The sequence below is a fragment of the Ictidomys tridecemlineatus genome (assembly GCF_052094955.1).
Source record: "Ictidomys tridecemlineatus isolate mIctTri1 chromosome 1 unlocalized genomic scaffold, mIctTri1.hap1 SUPER_1_unloc_6, whole genome shotgun sequence".
NCBI lineage: Eukaryota > Metazoa > Chordata > Mammalia > Rodentia > Sciuridae > Ictidomys > Ictidomys tridecemlineatus.
In genome coordinates, this window is record NW_027520947.1 from 539,963 (window position 1) to 567,511 (window position 27,549).

General features: G+C 40.7%; 1 long non-coding RNA gene across 9 annotated transcripts; it reads left to right on the forward strand.

Annotated features, from left to right (window-relative positions):
* Window positions 1-299: 299 nt before the first annotated feature.
* Window positions 300-26,457, forward strand: LOC144372207 (uncharacterized). Of its 9 annotated transcripts, XR_013432255.1 has the most exons (9): window positions 300-463; window positions 10,232-10,286; window positions 10,684-13,341; window positions 18,788-19,049; window positions 20,408-20,529; window positions 21,901-22,059; window positions 22,220-22,499; window positions 23,041-23,177; window positions 25,965-26,457. It is a non-coding gene; the product is annotated as an uncharacterized LOC144372207 (long non-coding RNA). The 9 variants fall into 9 exon arrangements; XR_013432250.1 differs by lacking the exons at window positions 300-463; window positions 10,232-10,286; window positions 10,684-13,341 and adding an exon at window positions 15,855-17,781 and having other exon boundaries at window positions 17,861-19,049; XR_013432252.1 differs by lacking the exons at window positions 300-463; window positions 10,232-10,286; window positions 10,684-13,341 and adding an exon at window positions 15,858-17,781.
* Window positions 26,458-27,549: the final 1,092 nt, after the last annotated feature.

A 27,549-nucleotide genomic window follows, 5' to 3' on the forward strand; every position in this document is an offset into this window, starting at 1 on the left:
ATGCATGGCCAGCAAAACCATTGCATTGAATGTTCTATTGTGTATCTCTCAATGCTAAGTTTTCACAAATAGTTAAGACTATCAACAGTAGTTCATTAGTATTGTGTTTGGTGGTGTTTGGATTTCCTTAGTTGTCTGTCAACATGAAAAGTTTGTTTGCCTCATGGTCTAATAGTTTCCCAAAGGCTGAGTGATATTTTGTTTGGATGCACTCTAATTTACTCCTCCCTATTGAGGGAGTGGTGATGCCAGAAGTGTGCCATTAGTGTGCTGAAACTTATCTCCTAGGGGGAGGACCCTTCCACCTTTTGACCCCTGGGGTGGAGTCCACACCCCAGGATATAGCTGTGGCTATGTAAAGAAAGTTCCAAAGTGATTCTCCCTTTTGTGAGGAGCCCTCAGAAAAGTGTCTTAAGCAATTTGGAAGCAGTCTTCAATCTCCAACTTCTACCCCTGCAAAACGGTAAGAAATAAATGGTTGTTTGCAAGGTAGAGATGCCATGGGGTCTTGTTTTAGAAGCCTGAATGAGCCAAAGCTCTGATATTTCCTCATAGTAGTCTGCTGCTGTTTGTTTAAACTAGTTTTGCTAATGGGGATTGAGCCTAGGACTACTTTATCTCTGAGCTACATCTCCAAAATATATTTTTAGTTGTCATGAATCTTATTTTACTTTTTTATATGTGGTGCTGAGAATTGAACTCCACATCTCACACATGGTAGGCAAGCGCTCTACCACTGAGCCACAATCCCTGCCCCCTCAGTCCATTTTTGTTATTTATTTTACTTTTTATTTTGAGTCAATAGGGTCTCACTGACTTGCTTGAGATTGGCCTAAAATTGGTATCCTCTAGGCTTGTGCTCCGGAATACTTGGGATCTACTCAGGCACTAGTTCGCTCACATTATTTGCCCTTATTTAAGCGAGTTTGTGGAATATATTTGTTAAATTGGCCCTAACTCTTCAAAATGAGTTTGTGGAAGTGAAATTGCTGAGTCAGTACCCAAGGTCCAGCAACAGGGTTGTGAGTCTTTGCATTTCTGTGGGTTCGGTAGGTAGACTTCCTTTGCATTTTGTTCAGCACCTGTGTGGTAGAACATTTTTGTCTTTTTACAGTTTGGGGTGTCCCGGGGTTTGAACCCCAGGAAGATTAATTACTGAATCACTTTCCCAGGTGGTTTTTTATATTTTATTTAGAGACAGGGTCTGGCTAAGTTGCTTAGGGCCTTGCTAAATTGCTGAGACTGGCTTTGAATTTGTACTCCTGCCTTAACATCCTGAGCTCTCCTGAGATTATGGAGTGTGTGCCACTTTGCCCAGCCAGTCTTTTCTTATAATTGATTTTGGTCCTTTTTTTTTTTTTTTGCCGGTACTAGGAATTAGACCCAGAGGTGTTCTACCACTGAGCTTTATCCCTAGCCTTTTTAAATTTTTTAGAGGCAGGCTAGCTTGGAACATTTCAACCTACTGCCTCACCTCTAAAAGTAGAGTTATTTCATATTTGTTGTTGTTGTTTGGTTTTTTTTCTGGAAGAGGGTCTTCCTATGTTGTCCTAAAGTTCGGGGTTCAAGTTGTCCTCCTGCCTCAGCTTTCTGAGCAGCTGAGGCTACAGGCTGGTACTTTCTGGGTCCAGGTTTAGGCGTTTGTTTTTTATTTTCCTTATTTTCATGCAAAATAGAGGTTTGACTCCAGTTGGGTGAAGTTTTCATCATTTCAGGAAAGTTTTGCAGTTTTCTAATTGTAGAGCTTGCATGAGAGTTTATTCCTAAGTGTTTTATTATATATATTTGAGAGAGAGAGAGAGAGAGAGAGAGAGAGAGAGAGAGAGAGAAGAGAGAGAGAGAGAGAATTTTGTAATATTTATTTTTTACTTCTCGTTGGACACAACATCTTTGTTTGTATGTGGTACTTAGGATCTAACCCGTGCTGCATGCATGCCAGGTAAGCATGCTACCGCTTGAGCCACATCCCCAGCCCAATGTTATATATTTTTAACAATTGCTTATTTCTGTGCTGAGGATATAGGGTGAATGTTGATCCTGTGTGGAATTCCTGGGGTTTAATGTCTAGTGTTCACCTGCAGCAGCTCTCCAGCCACCCCCAACCCTTCAACCCCTTATTTGTTCCTAATGAGTTTTCTCATTGTATTCTAACTGGTTATTCTTTTTAATAAAGATATTTGTTTTCTAGCATTTTTATGAGTTAATGAATGATAATATACATGCTCTATTTTTGGCAGAACTGGAGATTAAATTGAGAGATGCATAGATGGGTCAGCTTCCCCCCCCCCCCCCCCCCCGTTTTGGGGATTTAGAGGTTAATCACAGATATTTTTCTGCTATGGAGATACATCTCAAACCCTTTTACATTTTTTGAGTTTTTTTCTTTTTTTTTTTTTTTTTTAGTTGTAGTTGGACCCACTGCCTGTATAATATTTTTATGTGGTGCTGAGGATGGAACTCGGCATCTCGCACCTTCTAGGCCACAACCCCAGCCCCACTTTTTACTTTTTAAGACAATGTCTCCCTCAGTGGCTGAAGCTGGCTTCAAACTGGGATTCCTCTTTCCTCAGTTTGAAGAGTTTTGGGGATTAAAAGAGTGTACCACTGTAACCAGCTGGACATTAATTCCCTTGTGTGTGTGTGAGTGCATCCTGTGTGTGTGTGCGTGCATCTTGTGTGTGTCCTGTGTGTGTGAGTGTGTGTGAATGAGTGTGTGTGTGTTTGATACTGAGGATTCAAACCATGGGAGTTTCAACATTAAGCTACAGCTATGCGTTTTGTTGTTGTTGTTTTTCCCTAGGGTTTGAATCCAGGGCTCTTAAGCACTGAGCCGCATCTTCAGCCTTTTTAAAATATTTTACTTAGAGACAGGGTCTCACTGAGTTGCTTAGTGCCTTGCTAAGTTGCTGAGGCTGGCTTTGAACTCACAATCCTTCTGCCTCGCCTCTGGAGCCTCTGGGATTACAGGTGTGCACCACCTTGCCTGGTTTAGCCATGACAATTTTCATTGCTTATTTTGGCAGAAGGTCTGAGTTCCCAGGCTGCTCTCTAACTTTTATTTTTCCTGCTTTAGTGCCTTAGTTCCCCTCTCAGAGACTGAGAGGAAATTATAGATGGTCACCTCTGTGCCTGGCTCTCACATTTTCTAATGAAGACTTTTCCTTTAAAGTGTTTATGATAATCAATGGTAATCTTATGTATAGTAAGTGTATTGGTGATTGGTGCTGGTAGTAATGTTTCCACAGGAGTGTCACTATTGTACATATATCTTTTGTTTGTTTGCTTTGAGGCTTATCCTGTTTTTTGTGAACTGCTTTATAGTTCTATTATTATTTATTTTTTCTCCAGGAACTAGAAATGGGACCTAGGGGTGATCTACCACTGAGCTTTATCCCTGGCCCTTTTTATTTTTTATTTAGAAGCAGGCTACCCTGCAACTTTTCATCCTACTGCCTTACCTCTGAAGTAAAGTTATTTCATATTTATTGTTGTTGTTTGTTTTCTTTTTCTGGAAGAGGGTCTTCCTATGTTGTCCAGTTTAGCCTTAAAGTTCAGGGCTTAAGTTGACCTCATGTCCCAGCTTTCTGAGCAGCTGGGACTACAGGCTGGTACCTTTTGAGTCCAGTTTAGGCATTTGTCTTTGTTTTCCTTATTATTTTTATCCAAATAGAGGTTTGACTCCATTTGGGTGAAGTTTTTTATCATTTTAGTAAAGTTTTGCAGTTTTATAACTGTAGAGCTTGCATGAGACTTTATTCCTAGGTGTTACATATTTTTAACAATTGCTGATTTCTGTGCTGAGAGTATAGGGTGAATATTGAGCATGTGTGGAGGCCCAGCATTCATCACCCTCCAACCCTTCAACCCCTCATTCATTCCTAATGAGTTTTCCCCCATTGTGTTCTAGCTGGTTATTCTTGTTTACAAAGATATTTGTTTTCTAGCATTCTTATGACTTAATGAATGATAATATGCGTGCTCTATTTTGGCAGAACTGGGAATTAAATTGAGAGATGCACTGATGGGCCAGCTTTTTTTTTTTTTCTGTTAGGGATATAGGGGTTGATCACAGATATTTTTCTGCTATGAAGATACATCTCAAGGTCTTATTATGTTTTTTAAGTTTTTTATTTTTCTTTTTTTCAGTTGTAATTGGACCCACTGCCTTTAATTTTATTTTATTTTTATGTGGTGCTGAGGATGGAATTCATTGCCTTGCCACAAACCAGCCCCTTTTGTAGTTTTTAAGACAATGTCTTTGTCAGTTGCTGAAGCTGGCCTCAAACTGGGATTCCTGTTTCCTCAGTTTGCAGAGTTGTTTGGATTAAAGGAGTGTATCTCTGTAAGCAGGTGGACACTAATTCCCTTGTGTGTGCTTGTGTGTCTGTGTCTGTGTGTGTGTGTGTGTGTGTGTGTGTATTGTGTGTTTTTGATACTGGGGATTAAAACCAGGGAAATTTCACCATTAAAGTAAAGCTATGCATTTTTGTTTGTTTGTTTGTTTATTGTTATTTTTCCTTAGGAATTGAATCCAGGGCACTTAAGCACTGAGCCGCATTTTCAGCCTTTTTAAAATATTTTATTTAGAGACAGGGTCTCACTAAGTTGTTTAGTGCCTTGCGAAGTTGCTGAGGCTAGCTTAGAACTCACATTCATTCTGCCTCACCCCTGGAGCCCTTGGGGTAACAGGTGTGCACCACTTTGCCTGGTTTAGCCATGACAATTTTTATTGCTTATTTTGGCAAAAGGTCTGAATTCCTAGGCCCCTCTCTAACTTCAGCAACTGAGGGGAAATTATAGATGGTCACCTCTATGCCTGGCTCTCACATTTTATAATGAAGAGTTTTTCTTTTAAAGTGTTTATGATAATCACTGGTAAACTTATGTATAGTAAGCGTATTGGTGATTGGTGCTGGTAGTAATGTTTCCATAGGAGTGTTGCTATTGTACATATGTCTTTTGTTTGTTTGTTTTGAGGCCTATCCGGCTGTTTGTGAACTGCTTTATGGTTTGTTTATTTATTTATTTATTTATTTAGGTGCTGGAATTGGACCCAGGGGTGATCTACCACCAAGCTTTATCCCTGGTCTTTTTTTTTTTTTTTTTTTTTTTTTTTTTAGAGCAGGCTAGTTTGCAACTTTTCATCCTACTGCCTCACCTCTGGAGTAGAGTTATTTCATATTTGTTGTTGTTTGTTTTCTTTTTCTGGAAGAGGGTTTTCCTATATTGTCCAGTGCAGTGTTAAAGTTGGGGGCTCAAGGTGTCCTCCTGTCTCAGCTTTCTGAGAAGCTGGGAGTACAGGCTGGTACATTTTGGGTCCAGTTTTAGGTGTTTGTCTTTTGTTTTCCTCATTTCAGAAAAGTTTTGCAGTTTTATAATTGTAGAGCTTGCATGAGAGTTTATTCCTAGGTGTTACATAGTTTTAACAATTGCTGATTTCTGTGCTGAGGATGTAGGGTGAATGTTGAGCATGTGTGGAGGTCTGGGGTTTAATGCCGAGCGTTCACCTGCATCATCACGTCAACCTCCCCCCAACTCTTCAAACCCTTATTTATTCCTAATGAGTTTTCTCCCATTGCATTCTAATTGGTTATTTTTGTTTATAAAGATATTTGTTTTCTAGCATTCTTATGCCTTTATTTAAAGGATCATAATATTACAGGCTCTATTTTTTGCGGAACTGGGGATTAAATTCAGAGCTGCTCTCATCAGCCAACTCTTTTTTTTAAGTTGGTAGTTTAGGGATTGAATCCAGATTTTCTCTGCCACTGTGCTAAATCCCAAGCCCATTTTACTTTTTATTTTAAGACAGTGGCTTCCTCATTTACCAAGGCTGGCTTCAAATTTGGTTCCTCCTTCCTTATTTTGCAGAGTTGCTGGGATTAATTAAAGGAGTGTACCTCTTTAACAGCTGGACATTCATTGTGTTGTGTTTGTGTGTGTGTGTTTGATACTGGGGATTGAACCCAGGGGAGTTTAACCACTGAGCCACATCCTCAGCCAGTTTTTTTAATTTTTATTTAGATAGAGGGTCTTGCTGAGTTGCTTAAGGCTTCACTAAATTGCTGACACTGATTTTGAATTTGTGCTCCTCCTGCCTCCGCCTCCCAAGCTCATGTGTGCCACTATGCCAGCCTGTCCAGTTCTTTGTGAACTGTCTTATGGTTTTATTATTATTATTATTATTTTCTGGAACTAGGGAATTGACCCAGGGGTGATCTCCCACTGAGCTTTATTCCTGGCACTCTTCAGTTTTTATTTAGAAGCAGGCTAGCCTGCAACTTTTCTTCCTTGGCCTCAGCTCCGGAGTAGAGTTATTTCATATTTGTTGCTTGTTTCCTTTCTTTCTTTCTTTCTTTCTTTCTTTCTTTCTTCATTCCTTCCTTCCTTCCTTCCTTCTTTCTTTCAGAGGGTCTTCCTATGTTGTGCAGGCTTGTGATAATGTTTGGGGCTCAAGTTGTCCTCCTGTCTCAGCTTTCTGAGCAGCTGTTACTACAGGCTCATACATTCAGGGTCCAGGTTTAGGTGTTTGTCTTTTGTGTTTCTTATGATTTTCATCCGAATAGAGGTTTGACTCCAGTTGGGTGATTTTTTTTTTTCTCATTTCAGAAAACTTTTGCAGTTTTATAATTGTAGAGCTTGCATGTGAGTTTATTCCTAGGTGTTATATATTTTTAACAATTGCTGATTTCTGTGCTGAGGTATTGGGTGATTGTTGAGCATGCATGGAGCCCCTGGGTTTAGTGTCTAGTGTTCCTGTGCAGGGAGGCACAAACCACCAACATGTCTATTCCTTATGAGTCTTCCCCCATTGTGTTCTAACTGGGTATTCTTGTTTGTAAAGATATTTGTTTTCTAGTACTTTTATAACTCAAAAAAGGTCTTTTAATATTTTTTTAGATTATACGTGGACACAATACCTCTGTTTTGTTTTTGTATATTTTTATGTGGTGCTGAAGATCAAACCCAGTGCCTCACATATGCTAGGCAAGCACTCTTCCACTGAGTTACAACCCCAGCCCAACTTAAGCAATTTAATGAATGATAATATATGTACTCTGTTTTAGGTGGGAGTAAGGGTTGAATTCAGAGCTGCACTCATGGGCCAACATTCTTGATTTTCTTGTGGGGATTTAGGGGTAGAACATAGATATTCTCTGTAACTTAGCTACCTTCAAGTCCTTTTTGCTTTCTATTTTATTTTTTAATATATTTTTTTTAAATTATAAGTGAACACAATAACTTTTGTTAGAGTTTGTAAATAGTCAAAATAACACCTGGTAATTTGCCAGGGGAATGTTAGAGTTCCTAAACAAGTCTGGATAGTGCCTGGCAAAATGCCAGTGGGAGTGGTTTGAGAAGTAACAAAAGCGAGCCATTAAGTGTAGAGATTCCTTATTGATTGACTGATGTATCTAGTTTATATTAATTAAGATAAGATGAGCAAAATGTATAAATACCTCTGTTGTCCTACAATAAATGGCTTCCACTCCTGCTGTATCAGCTTACACAAGTTGTTCGTCACCCTCTGGTTATTTTGCTGCAGCTGGACTGTGGCAAACTTTATTTCATTTATGTGGTACTGAGAATCGAACCCAGTGCCTCATACATGCCAGGTGAGTGCTCTGCCTCTGAGCCTCATTCCCAGCCCTTTTTTGCTTTCTATTTTAAGACAGTGTCTCCCTCAGTTGCTAAGACTGGTTTCAAACTTTGAGTCCTCCTTCCTCAGTTTGCAGAGTTGCTAGAAATGTGTGTACTTCATAAACAAGTTGGATATTCATTCTTATGTGGTGTGTGTGTGTGTGTGTGTGTGTGTGTGTGTGTGTGTGTGTGTTTGATACCGGGGATTGAATCCAGGGGAGTTTTACTACTGAGCTACAGCCATTGAATTTTTTTGTTTTGTTATGTACAGGGTATTGAACCCCTGGGCATTTAAGCACAGAATCACATCCTCAGCCCTTTTTAGATATTTTTTTTTACAGACGGTCTCACTGATTTGCTTACTGCCTAGTTAAATGGGTGAAACTGGCTTTGAATTGTTAGTCCTCCTGCCTCAGCTTCTGGAGCCACTGGGACTATAGGTTTGTACTACCTCGCCTGGCTTAGCCACAGCAGATTTTATTGCTTATTCTGGCACAAGGCCTAAATTGCCCAGGCTTACTAACTTTCAGTATTTCTTCCTTATTCCTCCGATTTAACTCAGAGGGAATTACAGATGGTTACCACTGTGCCTGGCTTTCATGTTTTTTGTTTGTTTTTAGTATATATTTAGTTGTCATTGGACATTTTTAAAAATTTATTTATTTATATGTGATGCTGAGAATCCAACCCAGTATCTCAACTACCAGGCAAGCTCACTACCACTGAGCCACAATCCCAGTCTTCTCCTGTTTTTAATTAAGACTTTTCAAGTGTTTAGGATAATCAATGGTGATCTTCTGTATTATAAGATGTATTGGTGATTCTTGCTGGTAGTAATGTTTTCACAGGAGTGTCGCTATTGTATCTATATCTTTGTTTGGTTGCTTGGTTTTGGTGCTGGAGATTGAACCCAGAGGCACTGCATCACATCCCCAGCCAGTTTCTTATATTTTATTTAGAGACAGGGATTTGGTGAGTTGCTTAGGGCCTCAGTGAGTTGCTTAAGGCTTTGGAGAGTTGCTGAGGCTGGGTTTGAACTTGCATTTCTTGCCTCAGCATTCCGTGTTGCTGGGATTACAAGGGGCAGGGGCTTTCCATTTTTTTTTTTTTAATGATTTTGTAGCTTGATAAAGAACTTTGGTTTTTGTCTGTGTTTTAAGGGTTTAGTAAGCAATTGAAGCTTTTATTTAAGCAAGGTATTAAAGCATTTGATAGAGATAGTGGCAGTAGGATTATAAAGAATGTGGAAATTTCATCATCAGCCCATGAGTATGTAAAGTTTTCTTGTGAGATGTGTGCCTTCACAACACTCAGTTGTTTGAGTTTTCATAAAAGGAGTGTGTATTCTTGAGGTCTTAAACCTGAAAAGATACTGGTAAAATGCATACAGAAGCCTTGATCTGTGATGTAGACAGGTCGTAGTTGAACCATCTGTGTGATCTGAAATTGTTTGTCTTTAATTTACTATGTGTAGATAGTGGAGATCTTCATACCTTAATTTTCTGGACTGGGGGTATATGGGTGCTGTACTAAGGAACTATAGCCCCAGTTATTTTAAATTTGCTTTTGAGACAGGGTCTCACTATGTTTACTAGCTGGCCTCAAACTTGTGATCCTCCTGCCTCAAATTCCCACCTCACTGGGATTGCATGCACATACCACCCTTCCTGGCTTCCAACATATTGTTTTATGTATACCATGTATTTAAAACTTGGTAACTTAGTTGGGTGTGGTGGTGCATGCCCATAAACTCAGCAGCTCAGGGTCCTGAAGCAGTAGGATCATGACTTCAAAGCCATGCTTTGCAACTTAGGGATGTCCAAAACAATTGGTGAAACCCCATCTCTAAATAAAACACAAAGTAGGGCTGGGGATGTGGCTCAGTGATTGAAGTCCTCTGGGTTTAATTCCTGTTACCTAAATATATAAGTAATTAAAATTTTCTAGCTTGTTAGGATAGAGAATAGTTTCAAAATTTCAAAATGAAAAGACTAAGAATAGTAATTTACTCATTTACCTTTATATGCTTACTGGTCAAAAAAAAATTATGCCATCATCTTAAGGTACTGAGTAGTGCACATATCACAAGTTATAGTGAAAACAGCTTTATGCTACACAACTAATTTGACAGAAGTGTTTGTGAGCATGGCACAGAATTCTTATAGTTTTTGCCACTTTTAGAAATTCTTCCCAGGTCATCAAAGTTGAAAATACAGTGGAATATTGAGCATGAAGAAGAATGCTATGCAATTTGTATTCTCTATGCTTTCATTAAAATTATAATTAAAATTTGAACCTTGTTCAATCATTTACCTCTATGGATTATGAAATCCTACTGGCAGCCAGTTGTTGTATATGACAGAAATGAGGAGATGATTTGCTGAATCAGAGTTTATTAAAATAGAATGAGAATTGTTGTGTAGGTTTACATGCTCAGAGGGGAGAGAATAATGTGAAAAATCTTCATAGATGAAGTACTTTAACCACATATTAATGGTTTCCAAAATTCTTAAAGCCCACTGTTCAATTAATATGGAAAAAGGCTTTGTGAAAAGTAAAGTGTCCTTGAAGCTGAGATTTTCCTGTACAGGAGCAATTTTTGGTGAAGCCAGCTTGACCACCTTGGTGGACAGTCAGGATAACAGGTAAGGTATCTAATTTCTAGTTGATACAGGTGGTATTGGTGGATGAGGCTTCTGAGATTAATTTGCAGCTGATGAGGCCTTGTCACTGCTTGGCTCCAGGCTTTCAGAGAAGTGTTATGGTCTTTCACATGACAGAGGTGGCCCTACATTAACCTAAGCTCTCAGGGTGTCTGGCAAAACTATAGAGTTGAGATTTTTCTGAAGCTCAGTAGTTTAGATCAGTGGCTGACACATGGGGAGTCTGATGGGACATATAAGGTCTGGCAACACATCATGCTCTAGCAAGGAGGGAAAACTCTTCAAAACATCAAACATTTAGAAGTATTTAAAAATCTTTCATACTTACATAACATATGGCCTAGCACCAAAACCAAGCCACCCTCTGCCCTGGTTCCAGGCTCAACCCATGACCAGGTGGAAAGAAGATGCCATTATTCCAAGCCTTTGTAATTCTGGAGTCTGAAAAGGCTACCCAGGAGCTTTAAAAAGTAAGTGGGTGGAGAAAATGATTTCTTAGAAGAAGACCCTGACTGGCCTGGTGGCCAATGCCTATAATTCTAGTGACTGGGAAGGCTTAAGCAGAAGGTTTGCAAGTTGGAATCCAGCCTCAGCAACTTACAAAATGCTGTTCGAAATTAAAATGGCCACAAGTGTTGCTCCATGATAGAGTGACCCTGGGTTCCATCCCCAGCACTTCCCTCACCACACCCCTCCAACCAAAAAAAGTGTGGTTGCTCCTGCCTGCAAGACTGTGGGGTCCAGAAATAGACAAAACATTCACTCTGGCTTCCCACATATCACAGCTAGTCTCTACAAGATTGGCCCCCTTCCCCATACCTCTTCAAATATATTTTCCAACGACTTTATCTTGCTCCCAAAGTTTGTGATATTGATTAAAATTAACATTCATTATGACATCTTTTTTCAAAAATTAATGTTTTTTTGACCCATGCAGGGCATGTGTTCCCTGCAGTCACCACATGTGCTCCTTAATGAAGTTTGGCTCTGCATATTTTTTTAATATTTATTTTTTAGGTGTAGATGGATACAACAAAATGCTTTTATTTATTTATTTTTTTATGTGGTGCTGAGGATTGAACCCGGGTCTTGCTCCTGCTAGGCAAGTGCGCTACTACTGAGCCACAATCCCAGCCCCGAGCTGCATATATTTTATGTTGTTTGTTCCTGAGGATTTAAATATTTTATGTCTGTTGTGAAAGGGAGACTTTTTTTTTTTTTGGTGGTGGTGCTGGGAATTGAACCCAACATGGTGTGCATGCAAGGTAAGCACTGTATCAACTGAGCTGCATCCCAGCCCTAAATGGGACTTTTATATGAGGTTATTGCTGATTCAGTGATTTTTCTAATGATTTTCATGAGAATGAGAAATGATGAATTTTCATTTTCTTTCTTTTCTTCTTTTTTATTTTCTACTTTGTGTAATTGGTGCAGGTATCATCAGGTAGTAGAAATGTTCTTCAGTACTCTTGTCTGGTCCCTGAAAGCTTTTGTCCTTTAGCTCCACCATGAGGTTGGTTATAAAATTCAGTTGTATCTGTATTAAACTCTTAACTGGGTGTTGACCTTATAAACTCAAGTGGGTGTTGACCTTACAAAATATGTTCCTGAGGCTGTGAGGTTGATATTATATTCAGGTTAGATTCAGGTTCTTAATGTTTACATTTGTGGTCCTGTCTTTAGCTAACAATGTGGTACCTTTTAATTTATTTTTTATTTTTTAGGTACTGAGGATTGAACCCAGTGGTGCTTAACTACCAAGTCACCTACCCAACACTTTTTAATATTTTACATAGAGACAGGGGTCTCATTAAATTGCTTAGGGCTTCCATAATTTGCTGAGGCTGGCATTGAACTCACAATCCCCCTATCTTAGCTTTCTGAGCTGCTGGAATTACAGGTAGGAGCCACCACTTCCAGCCTGGGGAATTATTTTCAGGGTTTTGTGTCACTGTTAGACTTGTTAAAACCTCTGCCATTCTTGTTTCTGTTTGACAGATCCACCCAATCCAATGATGGCATTTTTCTATGTACTTGAACTTTACTTCATTTAGGACATGGTTTTTTTGTGCATCAAATTTGGCCTGCCACATGTTTTTCTAAGTAAGGTTTCACTGGAACACAGTCATGGCTGCTTTCTTGGCACAGGAGCAGAGTTGAGTAGTGGAGAACACTACAAGGCAGAATTATACTGGTTGGCCCTCCAAGGAGGCAATTTCTAGTATGTGCATTCCTGTATCCTTCACCTCCCCTAGACAAGGCTTGTGGCCTGTGTTAGTCAGGTTTTTATCACTAACTACAAAGTACATGATAAGAAAACTAGTTTCAGAGGTTCAGTACATGGTGAACGTACTCCATTGCTCTGGGCCCAAAATGAGGCAGAATGTCATGGTGGAAGGGCATGATGGAGGAGTGCTGCCCCATTGATGTTGGCCAAGAGACAGAAAGAGGGGAAGGGGAAGAGGCCATAGGGAATATGGACCCATTCCTGATAGGTACCCAGTGACCCACTTCCTTCAATCATACCCCACCTGTGTATGATTACCACCCAATTACTCTATTCAAAATAAGATGAACTGATTTAGGTCACAGCTCTAAGTGTAATCATTTCACCTTTGAATCATTCTGCATTAACAGTTTTCACTTTATGTCCAAATCATAACATGATCCTTTTCAATTAGACTGCGGGGACATTGCTTCAATATTTTCCTTACCAGGAAAAATGCTGCCCTTAAAAGGGTATATGTTCTAGTGGGGGAGAGATTGGAAATAGGAAAGAAATTAGTAGATGGTGCAGTAAGTTACAAAGTTGTGGAGAAGGATTGAGAGGAAGCAGTGGATGGTACATTAGACACTGAGGTTCTTCCCAGGCCTGGCATCCATGAGCTCTTGCATTTGTCCTTCACCTTTGACCCTTTAAGTGAAACTGGACTTTTCACACCTACTTCCTGCATCTCTCCAGCTGTAGCCAGTGCCCTTCCCGGTCTCTACAAACTGTGAGTACTGAGGTGAAGAACCTGCTGGACAAAGTCCTAGGGTGAGTGCTGCTAAAAATGCACCCAGGGCTGTGTGGGTGAAGGTAAAGAGGGTCTGGAAGAGGGAATTGAAAGGGAATTGGTGTTGGGTGGCCTGGCCCAACGAGCTGCAACCAGATCGACCCTCTTTCCTGTGTCTGACCCCTTTGTGGGTCTCTTGGTAATCTGTCTTGCTTTGGAGTTTGAACTTGACCTGTGGACATTGACCGCATGATATTGATATTGGAGTTATAAGAATTTTCATCACTTGTGTGTTTTCAAAAATGATAGAAATAATGGACCCATGTGAGGACTGTAATGAAAATTTAGTAGAGGTCATTTGTAATGTCTGGCACATGGTTAAGTACCAGCAACATTTGCGAAATGAAGTAAAATAGTTGTATTCCATATAGTTATAGTGCTTAGGAACTTTGGTTTTTATGCTTAAGTGTTAGTAATAGTTGAGTGTTATCTTCTATAAGATGGAAGGGAATTATCAACTTTAGTTTCCACTGAGTATTAACTCAAAGGGTTGAATATAGGTTTTCCAAGAAAAATGAAGATAAGATGTACTTAAGTATACATTTGTTATTGGTTCATGTTTTTAGGCACTTGGTGGACATTTTCTTACCAGGAGGAACATTTATATTTTCAGTATAAAGATTTCATAGAAAAATAAGCAGAGTGCCTTTATTTTAAAATTAATGGTAATTTCATTCATGTATTTAAAAAATAAAATACTTTTGTATTGGTACTTGTCATCAAGTTCCTATAGGTTGACGCCTCCAGGATATTAATTGTGAGGAACAGAGTCTCAGGCAAGTGGTACATTTCTGGTGTTGTAACTAATAATTTTATTAAGTCAATATTTGTGGTTATATGATTGAGGTTTTATATATTTGATAAATATTTTTAAGAATAACTTCAGGGCTGAGGTTGTGGCTCAGCGGCAGAGTGCTTGCCTAGCATGTGTGAGGCACTGGGTTTGATTCTCAGCACCACATATCAATAATTAAAATAAAGGTCCATTGACAAGTAAAAAAAATTTCTAAAAAAGATGTAAAGATGCTATGTCAGTTTTTCATGGCTGTGATCAAAATAACCTAAACAAGAACAACTTGGAGAAAGAACAGTTTATTTTGGTTCATGGTTTCAGTGGACTCAGTCATGGTCAATTAGCACCATTGATCTGGCACCCAAATGAGGCAGAATATCATGGCAGAGGGTATGGTAGAGAAAGCTGCTCAGCTCTTGGCAGTGGGGAACCAGGGTAGAAGAGGAAGGGGCCAAAGACAAATACTGTCCTCAAGGCCAAACCCATAATGACTTACTTCCTCCATTTATGCCCCATATGCCTATACTTTTCACCACCTCCCTGTAGTATCTTCAAATTATTAAGCCAACTAATAGATTAACCCACTGGTAACGTCAGAACTCTCATGAACATTCTCCTCTGGAACATGGTGGCATTGCCTTAACCATGGGCTTTCCAGATTAAAAACAGTAACAGATTTTATTATTGGTTCTATTTTAGCATAATGTAGTTGTTATAACTGAGTTTCATGATGTAATTTGTTTTATGACTTTGTATTGTCCAAGTGTCTAGAGTATCAGAAGAAACTCAGACTCAATAAAGAGCAGACATGAGGAAGGTTGGTTATTAGGGGAAGGGTTATAGCAGGGGAATTGATCCTATGAAGTCAACGCAGGATTGACATTTTCACCATAGAGCAATACACATCTGAGATGAGAAAGAGCAAATTTACTTGAATTTGTTCTGGTTTGGTGGCCCCATATTGTTGGTGGAATTAGAAGACTAAGGCTCTAGGACTTGTTTTGTTCTTGTGATTAAAAACCAGGGCCTGGTACAATCTAGGGAAGCAATCACTGATTGACACTCCTAGCTTTAGGCAGCAGGCTGTAAAATTTTAGGCAGCTTTTCTACCTTAGCCTCTCTTTGGAGCACAATAGACAATTTTAATTGTAAGGCATATAAGTAAGAGTAATTTATATAAAGGAACAACATGATGCTTGTTCACAGGCATACACTTAAGGTATTGCTCTATGATGTAATGTTTTCTGACAAATGCATCCTGAGGTAATTTTGTCCATATGCAAACATCAGAGTATGTACCCACATAAAGTAAGATGGCTACATCACTAAGCGATCTAGTCTGATGGGACCAACTTATAAACTGATCTTCATTGATTGAAATGTTATGTCATTTGTGACTGTAACTGGGACCACAGAGGTAAACCTTTTGTCAACAGTTCAGTATTTTTTATGGGTTCGCATGATTCTCACACAAACAAACTGAGGTTTGAGCAGAAGACTTGCTCCTGGAAGTCTCCTATATCAGACTTCCAGGAAGGGCCAGTTTGACCCATTCATAGCCAGTACCTGATGTGTGAGAATCATGTCACTGAAATGACTAGGAAGAAGCCCTTTCCATCTTGAGGGGCTATACTGGTGGCCAAGCTGGATGTCCCTGCTTCAGATGGTAAGTCTCCTTCCTTCATATAGTGGTGGGGTGGGGTGTGGGTAGTGGGTTGCCTAGAACTTTTGGTTTCCTGAGATTGGATTGCCATGGGATGGCTGGGCTCCTGTCACACCTGGGGCTGAACACTGGACACAGCAGCAGAGCTGGAAACATCACAGGCAATTAGGCCTCTCAGCTCTACCATGCAAGTGTGAGAAATAGGGTTATGAGGAAAGGCCATAGGTGCACAGTAGGTATGTTTGCAGGAAATAAGATCCAGCTGAACAGTACCAGTGTGGGCACTGAATATGGGAATTTGGCTGGGCAATGCAAGTGTTGTGGCCTTTTTTGAGGGAAGCTGCAGACAGATACTCCATCCCCCCCCCCATGCCCAGCATCTCTTCCTTTTGGTGTTACTGGCTCTTTACACTTGTTGCCTAGATGTCTTGCTTTGGACTCATTTAAATTCCTTTTTAATATTCCCTGCACCAGTCCTGTGCCATTATCCCATTCCCACATGTTTACTGCCTGGTCGTAAAAACTTGGCCTCACAATTTTACGATTTCATTGTGTACAACTTCCATGGCCATAGATTCCCATCCTTGTCTAGTTTTCAAGACCCTTTCCTTAAATACATAGTCCTGAAACAGTGCCTGGGCCCCTTAGTAGGGATTATTAAGACATCCTTTTTCTCAGACCTGTGACCATGCTCCAGGACCCCAGACAGCCTGAGGTGGACCTGGGCCTTGAGCCTTCCTCCCCCCTGTGCCACCTGGTCCACTGTCTCCACTCCCTTCCTCCCATCCCCTGGGACTGATGGGGGGGTGTAGTAACTGGCTTTCCAGACCTGGGCCTGGCTCCTTGCTATAGTCCCAGACCACTAATCTCCAGGACCCTGGCCCTGTCCCCATCTCTAGATCTCAGGCCCCTTGCTGGTGCCTGCACTTGAACCTCCCCTCTTTTGCCCTGGTGCTGTGGGATTTCTGCACTGCCTGGAACCTCCAGTCAACCTGATTCTCCCCAGCCTGGGCTCCCCCATGAGTCCCGGGTCCCTACCCACCCAGACACCAAGGTTCATGCTGGCGCTGGCAGCCTTTCCACACCCAGGGCCATCCTTTGACCCTGCTTGGCTCCAGGTCCCTGTCTGGAGGATCTACTCCCCTTGATTGCAGAGGAGTGCAATGGGCTGGCCTCTGAGCCCTCGAGGCTCCCTAGGGGAAACACAGCCCTGCCCCTCGCCTGGGCCCCCTTGGCTGCCCACAGCCTGACACCTGGCAGTGAACGTGGGCGCTGCGCTGACCTTGGCCTGCGTGATCCTCTCCCTTCCCTCCCCTGCCCTCTTGCCTTGTGGGCTGTTCCTAACCCAAGCCAGCCCTCCCTTACCATGGAGCTTTAAGCTCCAGAACTGGGGCCTGGCTCCTGTGCCGGGCCCCTGTGCGCGTGTTCGTTGTCGTGTCTCGTGGTGTGCTGTGGGGTCGGGTGGTGCTGTGGGGTCGGGTGGCGTTGCTCTGGGTCGTCGGGTCAAACCGGGGGCCCTTTGCACGCACTCTTCTCGGTGCCCCTTGCGCCCCCCACCCCACCCAACTCTTTCCTCCTTCTCCAGTGTTTGCCAGTGTTTCTGATTTGCAAAGGAAGGGAGCATCCAGGAGGGAATGGACATGGGGTTGGGAGTGTTGTGTGACTCAAATGGAGGCAAATGTAACTGGGGCTTTCCCTCAGTGTCATTCATCTACAGATCACCTTTTATACCTCTTAGGGCAGCTGGGAGAAATTTTCAGAGAAGGAACCTTAGGATTTTCCCCTGACTGTAGCTCAGGCTAGAAATTCCTCATGTTGTTCCATACTCCTTCATCCACTTCCACACATCCAAGGAAGATCGGGACTAGGGACACTGTATACTCAAGCCAATTGCTCTCTGAGCCTGGACCGAAGAGTAGGAAGAGGCTTCAGCAGACCCCAACATACCTGCTCTGTGTTTAACAGGTGATTAATAGCTGCCTAGGCCAGAAACATTTCACCCTAGTCTTGAAGAGTGGTGGCTGCACTAACTGCATTTAAATAGCCGACAGGTACCCATCATCCTCCAAAATAAGAGAAAGAAAGATGTACCTCAAACTGATGTGGGATGTATGGAGAGTAGCTTACCTCAGTATAGAGGTAAGCTCCTCAAAATATGAACCTCCAAATATGATATCGCTGGTTATTGGTGAAGACTGCTGCTTCTGCACATGTTGAAGTTTGAACATTAGAGAAGCAGGCCAAGGCAAGCAAATGAAGCAGAATTTATTTAAAAGACTACTCTTGCGAGGGAGAAAGGGGGCATAGCTGCTATCCTGGTATCCCAAGAAGCCAGGTGTTCTGCCCTTTTTATATGACCTAGGCTTCCTTTGATGTTCACTTTCCCTCCTTATTTTTCTTGTTCCTGTGGTCATGACTAGGCCCAGGAATGCTTGGAGGGATGGCCAAAAGGTGAGAAATAGGTATGCTGAAGGCAGAAGGGCAGGATGGAGTAGAGGAAAAATACCCTAATAACCTTATAGCTCCTTGTAGGGCAGAGATTTTCCTGAGACTGGTTACTTTGACAACAGGTTGGAGCAGGGGCAGGTTCCTGATAAGATCCCTCAGGAAAAGTCTCCCACTTCTCAGACTCACTCAAAATTGGCCTCCTAGATGTGACCTGACTTTATTTACTTATCTATACTGATGCCTGTCTAATTCTGATTTCCACACCCTTAGAAAATTGTTCTTGCTCCCCAAACTCTAATACCAAAAGGAATCACCTGCTCATACTTTAACAGGAGATTCTGATTCAGTAGGTCTGTGGGGAGCCTGAGAGTGCAGTTCCAGCCTGCTCTCAGGTGAAGGCCTCCCAGCAGGGAACAGCTCACAGCCATCAGTAGACTACAATCCACAGCCAATGGGACCCAGGCCCACAGGGCAGAAAGTGGGAAGGCTAAGACAGCCTTATCTGTTTTTCATTCACAAACAGGACCCTGTTGCTGGCTGCTGCAGCACACCTACCACCACTGAAAAGAACAGAAGTGAAGATATTTGCTTGGTGAGGTGTGAATAGGCGTGGTTGGAATGAGCCATTAGGCAGGCAAGACAACACAACCTCTGCCTCTTGATTCTGCTTTGGATCAGTGAGACACACTGGTCTTCAGTGCCCTGATGCTCCAACATCCACCCTTTCAAATGTTAGGATATACTCTGGGGTACTGATGTTGCTGCGAAAGAAAGTTTTATTTTAGGTAGTTAAATTTTTTTTACATCTCAGTAACATTGTTTTCATTTCAGTGGCCTTTAGTGATTAATAAGTACGCTCTACGATTTGTCAGGATCTCTTAAGCAATGAGTTAAGATATTTTTTCTATTTTCTAAAAACTTTTTCATAAACCTAGAACATTAATAAACAATGGGAGATCAAGAGTCTGTCTTCTTGTATCTAATGACAGTAAAAGAAGTGTGCAGATCATTTATCCAAACACTTCTAATTGTTAATCAAATTTAAGTTCCTTCCTTTTTAAAAAAAAATTTTAGTTGCAGATGGACACAATAGCTTTATTTTATTCATTTATTTTTTATGTGGTGCTGAGAATCCAACCCAGTGCCTCACACATGGTAGGCAAGCCCCCTACCACTGAACTACAACCCCTGCCAGTTCCTTCATTCTTGAGAGGAGACCATCTTTTTCATATTTTACCCTTTGCCTTTCATATTTCCCTCTAGTTTTCTCACTCTGAATAAAACAAGATAAAAGAGAAAATGTCAATTTTTCATAAGAAATGATATGCTTTCTATGATAGATGTAATGATAACTCACTTATAAAATTCTGAATGATAGGAGTAGCATAGTAGCCAGGGCCCAAGTCAGAAGCTGGTGCTGGTAAGAGGTTAAGTTTGAAAATGGCAAGACAATAGTTGGGGTTTAAACTAAAGGCAAATGTCAGAAGAAGGGGCTTTTGTTTTGCCATTCACTGAGGGTTTTGCTCTTCTGCTTTACAACTAACTGATTAAATTCATGAAATAACTACTTACTTTTTTTCTCTTATTTAAAGAGGGGATAAAATGTCATTTAGAAAAATTCCCTGGGCTGAAGCTATATCTCGGTGGTAAAGTGCTTGCTTCACACGTGTGATGCACTGGGTTTAATCCTCTGTACCACATAAAAATACATAGATACTGTGTGTGCATCTACAACTAAATAAATATTTTTAGAAAATCCCTCACAATTACTATAATCCATTAATACAAATCTCATTATGTTATTATAGACCAAAAGAGGCTGATTTAATCTGAAAATCTTCCTAAAGGTCTAGAATACGAAGGGCACAGATGGAAAATGTGCCTGCACCAAGACACTACTATAGCTGGATATTCCAGGTTCAGTTTGGGCACCACTCCACCTTGTACCTTCCAACCCAAACAAGGAAGGTGTGAATCTGCAGGGCTCCTGTGTGGGGCTTGTGGCCCGGGGAAGCAGATCTGAAATAGAAATGGGTTTCAGAGACCAAAAAAGCTGTGGGAATGCCCCTGGGAGACATATGTGGTGTCCAACAGGCTCATCTTCCCTTCTGTACTTTTGCATGCACTGATCTCTTTGGACTAGGACCTCATCTGCAGTAGCTTGGGGATGCCAAGACCTGATAGGTGCTTATACAGAAGCCTCCAATCCTATCCATAAAAGAAGTAATTTCTGTGACTTTAAGGATCCTGCTCAGCAACCCTCAGGTAAGTGGATTGGTTCTTGCTTGCTCAAGGCTTTCCCAAGGTGGGAAATTTCCCCCCACATTGTGGTCCCTTTCCAGGTAGAACTCAAGGACTACAGAATTCTGCACCTGCTCCCACAGGAGAGAAAGGAATTAGTTTTCTTCATGTTCATTTTTTGTATTGTTTAAAAATGTATCTATTGACATATTTACAACAAACATTGAAGGGGTTCATGTTATATCTTCATTCATACCAAGGGCATTGGTCACTTCCACCAACTTGTCTTCCATCTTCTCCTCAATTCTTCCTAGACCCTAATAATCCTTACTCTACATTCAAGTAAACTTTTTGTTTATAAAATTCTACATTAGAGAGAGAACATGCCATACATGTAGCTCTTTTCATAACAACTTGCTGAAATATGCTTGATTGAATAATATGCTTGATTGAATAATAATGCAGAGTTGATGACATTGAAGGGGTAATTAAACAGGGGGGCCGGTGTTTCTATAAGATGTAAATATATGTGTGCTTCTGATAATTATTTAATAACCAATTTCTGGTAACTTTGCAACAGTGGGTCATACCTGTAATCACACCTATTAAGGAGCCTGAGGTGGGAGGACTTCAAGATTTAGAAAGCCTGGGATATTTAGGAAGGCTCTGTGGCTGAAAGAAAATACCAATAAAGGGGCTCTGGTAGTAAAACGTGAAAAATTTTTTTACATTAGGGAGATGTTTTAAAGGGCCACAGTTTTGTTCTTCATTGGGTTTATGCTTCTAAGATAATAAGCAGTATGATCATGTAAGAATGATCAAACCTTTACAAAGGTTATTTGTTGTACTATGTTTCAGGAACTGTTGTTATTTTGCTCATATTTCCTTTTTTCTTCTTCAGTACTGGGAATTGAAGCAAGGTCCCTTGAACAAAGCTACATTTCCAGACTTTTTATAATTTTGAGAGAGAGTCTCCTTTAGTCCCTCACCTGACTTCAGACTTTCATTCCTTCTACCTCAGCTTCCTAGTTGCTGTGATGACAAGTGTGTGACACAACTATGCTGGACTGACCTATGGTTTTTAGAATCCTAAGACATAAGTTTCAAAATTAAGAATTTTGTTCTCACTTCACAGATTGAATAATGTCCACCAGCTGTGACTTAAAAATTTTAAATTTATAATTACATTTTTATCTATTAAATGTTGAGATAAGAATTTAAGTCTGAACCATATTTTTTTTGATATTTTAAGAGTATAGCTTTCCATTCCCCCACCCCACCTCTCTATTCCCCTTAGTCCTTATAATTTAGGAATTCATCAGTAGAGAAAAAAAACAGGTAGCTGAGAATTTCAATCAAGAGTGAAGAATTGATTTCCATCTTTTCTCCTAACAGGACTCTCTACAGAGGACTTGGTTGCAGCATTGCCTTTGGTGTGATTTTGGATAATGAATTAAGCCTTTGTAGAAGCAAAGGTACATGCCCTGAATAAGCGCTGTGATCATGGGATTTCACATACACAAAGGAAAAAGAGAATCTGGTGTTTCATAATGAGTAAGCCTTTGTGAAATATTTTAACCTTAATCTACTTAATCTAATTAATTAATTACTTAATCTAATGAATTACTCATCCCAATTAGATTTATTATAATTGCATCCAAGATGATTTCTCTTCTTTTTTTCTTTTTTTTTTTTTTTAATTTTTTCTTCCTAGATAAACAGGACAGTAAAGATGATTGCTTTTCTACTGAAGTTCATCGGACCCAACCTTGTGAAGCAATTTACTGCCAAGAATACTATCATCATCTAACATAATGAACTCAACCTTGAAATTGTTCATTCCAGTGGGCCATCAATAAAAAACAAATGCTGAGCAGCCACTCAATTCTCTCCCTGCTTTTTTCAGCCCTGCCACTGCTTCTTCTGATCTAGAGGCCAAAGTCATTGACCAATCACTCCTGTGTTAAGCAGGCTCTGGAATCTACAGAGTGACAGTAAGATCCCAGTTTCCTTTGTCACTGAGCTTAGAAGATTCTGGGAAGTGGTTCCCCTTTCTGTCCTCAGCTGGGAGAACCCAGGTGGGAAAGCCTAAAATATAGGCCATGGGGGCTGCTATATTTGGTCTCCTTCCACCCAGACACTTGCCTAGCACCCATACACCATAGAACCATCCCTAGTTCTACCTGCCTGCTTTTCCAGAACCCTATGCCTATGACATCAAAGAACTCAAATTCATCCTCAGGAGAGTGCCATGCTGCAAAGCAAGCAGACAGTCGCCTGACCTGGCAGCTTCCTTTGGTGAAATCCCTATAGTCCAAGAGACAGACTCCCCAGAGACATGCAAGCTTTTAAACCTGATCCATGACCACTGAGTTCTAGGAGTACTGAGTGTTCAGATTGGTAGATTTTGTTTTTACTTCTGTTACAGAAAAATGTAAGATGTATCACTTACCAAAGTCTCCTTGTTTACTTTCTAATAGGCAATTGATGTTGTTGTACAGGCTCTAATGAATATTTGGTTCTCTTGATCAACAGGAGACAGAATGAAGAGAGAAGAGAGGATGGAAGAGTGCTGCAAGCCGTAGGAGACAGAGCTCTGATTCTGAGCTGTGCTGTGGACTTGTCATCAGAGCCTTAGAGATGGTCTCCTTTGGTGGACAGAGATATGGAAGGTATCCAGGGAGGGTGATGCAAAGGAGCCCCAAATTTTAGCCTCAAACAAATATATCCAAGTATAGGAAAGAAAGTGTGGGATGGTAGGAGTTCCTTAGCTGAGAAATGTGTCTCTTTGCACAATATCTGTATCCTGCATCTACCTAAGGAAGGGCCTGGAGTCTTCAGTGTCTAAGACAGCCACAAGGCTGTCCCTGACCAGCACAGCTTCTCTCAGACACTAGCATCTCTCAGAATGATGTCACTGAGATCCAGTTTAATACCAACCAGGGAGAGGAGGTCCTGGAAGGCAGAATGTCTGCCTCTGGTTTCTGGATCCCTGTGCTAATGAGTTAAACTATATAGAAAATGTACAAATGTCTCTATTTAAACAATGTATTTCTTGATGGAAAGGCTTACACAGAAGAAAACCTATAGAGTATCTAGATGAAATTTTGAAAGACATGTTTTCTTTTACCTGTATATTTTCTCAAAGAAAAAATTATAAAAAACTAACCTTATAAAAACATCCTAAAATCAAAAATATTTTATATATTCTTTTTATGGGGAATATGTATTTTTAAATATTTTTTCTCAGTTGTAGATGGACACAATACCTTTCTTTATTTCTCTTTATGTGGTGCTAAGAATCAAACCCAGGGCCTCATACATGTTAGGTGAGCACTGTATCTCTGAGTCACAACCCCAGCCCAACAGGAAATGTATTCTTTTCTGTATCCATTATACTGGGGTTATAAAAAACTGAAGAGATTATAATAAGCTCAAGGCACAAAGTCTAATATAATAGCACAATTGTATTCCTTCTGTCTTTAGGAACCCACACTGAACACACACAGTTTATGCACAAGGGATAAAGAAAATCAGCAATCTGATCAAAAAGCAAAAGCAGATTTCAGACTGAATATCAGAGAATGTCTCTCAAAAATCACACAGTAATTGGCCCATAGAGAGAGCTTCAGAAATTAGAAAAGACTGGACAGTAGCCATCAGCACCAGAGCAAACCTCTACAGAGCCACAAAGCCCCTGGCAAATGTCAGAATACTGGGTCATTCCAAGTGTTTTGGGGGAATATGTGCATGCATTACTGCACATCACTATTGAAAAATAAATGTTGCACCCTAAAGAACAATCTGTCAATTATCAGTAAAATTAAGGTTATACACTTTTTATGAAACAGTTTTATTAATTGACACCTGTTCTAGAGAAATTTTCCCACAGGTTCATAGAGACAATTATGTGTGGTTATGGAGACAGCAGCAATATGAATGTCCACTGCAGGACAATTGAAAGTTGGGGTGTGCTAAGGCACATCAGAGGCTACTATGTCAGAATTTGAAGCAGCAGGTGAAATGTACATAAAAAGATCTTAATAAGTTGCAGATGGGGACTTTGAGTGCAGATTAGTGGTAGAGTGCTTGCCAGCATGCATGAAGTCCTAGAGTCAATACCCAGTGATACTTAAAAAGTCGAAGGAAAGAAAAAGAAAAAAAAAAGGAAACGTTAAAATTTCTTCTAAATACAATTGAGTATGTCCCCTGAAACTTTTACATCAATTAAAAATATAATCTCCTGAAGAATGAATCAATACTCTTCCTATAACTTGTTAGAGGTTATGTGTGAAAATGGTTCACTATTGTGTTGATACAAAAAGCTCCACAAAATCTTGCAAATCAAGAGGTTCAAATATTTGTGTTCACTTTTGAAACACAGAGAAACTGTCAAGGCCATCAAGGGTATGCACATCCATGGTCTTAAGAGTATGATCCAGCCCCACTGAGTCTGGTCTCTAAAACCAGCCAGTCTATATGCGGAGAACTAGCTAGGTGTAGTGACCCTTGCAGTCAATCCCAAAGAAGCAAGAGACTGAGGGAAGAAATACAGATGTTTGAGGCCATCCTAGGCAAGATAGCCAGATTTGGTCTCAAACACAAGATAAAAAAGGCTGACAAAAAGCTCAGTGGTAAAGCCTAATATTCAATCATGAGAATCATCAAAAAACAAACAAAAATTAAGTGCAGAATTAGACCACTGTTTTGAATTTTTTTTTTGTATTATATTTAGAAACAGAGTCTCACTGAGTTGCTTTGCACCTTGCCCTTGCTAAGGCTGGCTTTGAATTCAACATTCTCCTGCCTTGACCTCCCAAGCCTCTAGGATTACAGAGGTGCACCACCATGCCTGGTTAATTTGTCTATGTTTATTTGAAATAGAGAAAGAATTTGTAGAGTGAATTGAAACTTGAAAGAACTAGAGGCTCGCTTCTATCCTACCTCATCCACGCATCCTTTCCCTCATTCAATCAAAACCAAGGAATTTCCAAAATGCCTTCAGGATTGGTCCACTTGCACCTTAATCCTATGAGGTTCTTCAATCAATGTATGATACAAATGAATGTCCCTCCCACATGATTGGGTATTGCTTCTGAGGTCAACTACTGGACAGAACACTATGAAAAGCTTCAGTCCATACCAGACTGAATGAGTTGGTCCTTTTCCTAGGCCAGGTACACACACACCTTGGCATGGTAGGGAAGCTGAAGCTATGGCAGTCTGTCAGTCAACCTGGAGATCATTTACTCTTAGGAGATCTTGTCCAGAGCTCTGCATTCCCCTAGGCCTGAACCCAGATAATTTTCCTTCACTGAGCTGCCACTCCTCTCAGTGCCTCCAGAGCTGCAGAGATGTGAATTTTCCAGTAAGCCAACTGCCTCACTGGGCTTACACAGAGCAGGGAGCTGTCTTTGGGGAACTGAGGTCGTGCACTAACAGTACGTGTTGTTACACAGGAGCAGGGAGTTGAGATGGACCAGCACGGAGTTCAAGACCATCCAGCAGTAAATGACTGAAACCTCTCAGGAGCTCTAGTCACCTCAAATATCTGCAAACACTATGGTCAGTGGGACCAATGGGTCCTGAACTTCCCATGAGGTTCTAGTGCCTGGACAATTGGACAAACCCACACTCAGACCTTCTCTTGGAGCCCAGGATGTCCCCAGAAGCTGCTGAAAACTGAGGCTCACATCCCAGAGGAACCCAGAAAGGAAAGCAATCTCATCTTGAGGATGCCTTGCAGTACAATGCCCTTCAGCCAAAGCCCTAGAAAGAACCTGAAATACACCACTGGGGACCCTCATACTGCCCCTGTGGACTCATGCACTGGGACTATGCCCTGCATGCCTAGGCACTTTGAAGTCTTGGCTATTGTGATCATCCCTCATTTTGTTCTTTCTCTCTGAAATGATTTAAAGGTTCTTGAATAAACAAAAATTCTTTGTGTAATTAATTTGTTAAAGAACTCTTCTTTTAGATGAACTGAAAATTCTTCTAGTTTCTAATGTGATTGAATTTTTCATGATGAGCCATTCCTTTATTCACTGCTTGTCTATTGATGTGGACGGGATGAGTAAAGGGTCAGGATTGGAATCTATATAGGTAGGTCTGGGGCAGGAAAGAGCCAATTACCCAGCTCAGATCTGTGGCTGAACTCAATGCCATCTCTGGAGATATGAGGGTAGTGTGCTAACAGAATGTATAGTTGGGTGGCCACTTGATGGCGTCTCCTCAAAACTGAATGTGACCTTCTGGAAGAGGAGAGAGAATAAGCATCAATAAATATCCTTTAAATGTTCTACAGTTAATTTCTCATTAACTAAGAAGGACATCGAAATGAAATCTCTAGTCTTGGGACTTCTGAGTTGTCAATCATGGGATCCAAGACATCAGCTCTAGGTCAGACATGTCCAGACAGTGACAGAATCCTGCTCTGGTGGGCTATGTCCAGGTTGAGAAACTTTACAGATTTTCTTATGAGATCCACCAAAACTGAAGGCTTTTGGGTGGGGTCATATGCCTAATTTCAGTTGGCTCAGATAGCTTTAGCAAACTATCATCAGCAGGGTGCCATGTTGTTTACTAGTAGTCCAAGGTACACAGGAGGCTCAGGCAGGAGCATTGCTTGGGCCCAGGATTTTGAAGCCTCCCTGGACAATAGAACAAGATCCTTCTCAAAAAATAAAAAGATAAATTATACATTGGGCTTAGCTTGAAGGGATGTAATGCCTTCATTAGAATGGACATGGACTTTTAAACTTTCCTGTTCCCTGAAACCTGGTAGGTTTTAGATTGAGGGGATTTGGATTTAGAGGGGTTAGGTGCTAGGTCTTACTGAACAGTTGAGATCAGACCTGTTTGCTTTGCTTTTCTCATCAGCTAAATTGAGTGTCAATTATCTATGGCATGGAATGGGAGTAGAGGTCAAGGAGAAGTTGGAGTATTTTTGTGGTTCAGATATACAGACAGGATTCCAATAGGATCATCCTTTTTTTAAAAAAATTAAAATCTAAATCAGCTTTTCTTCCTCTCCCTCTCATG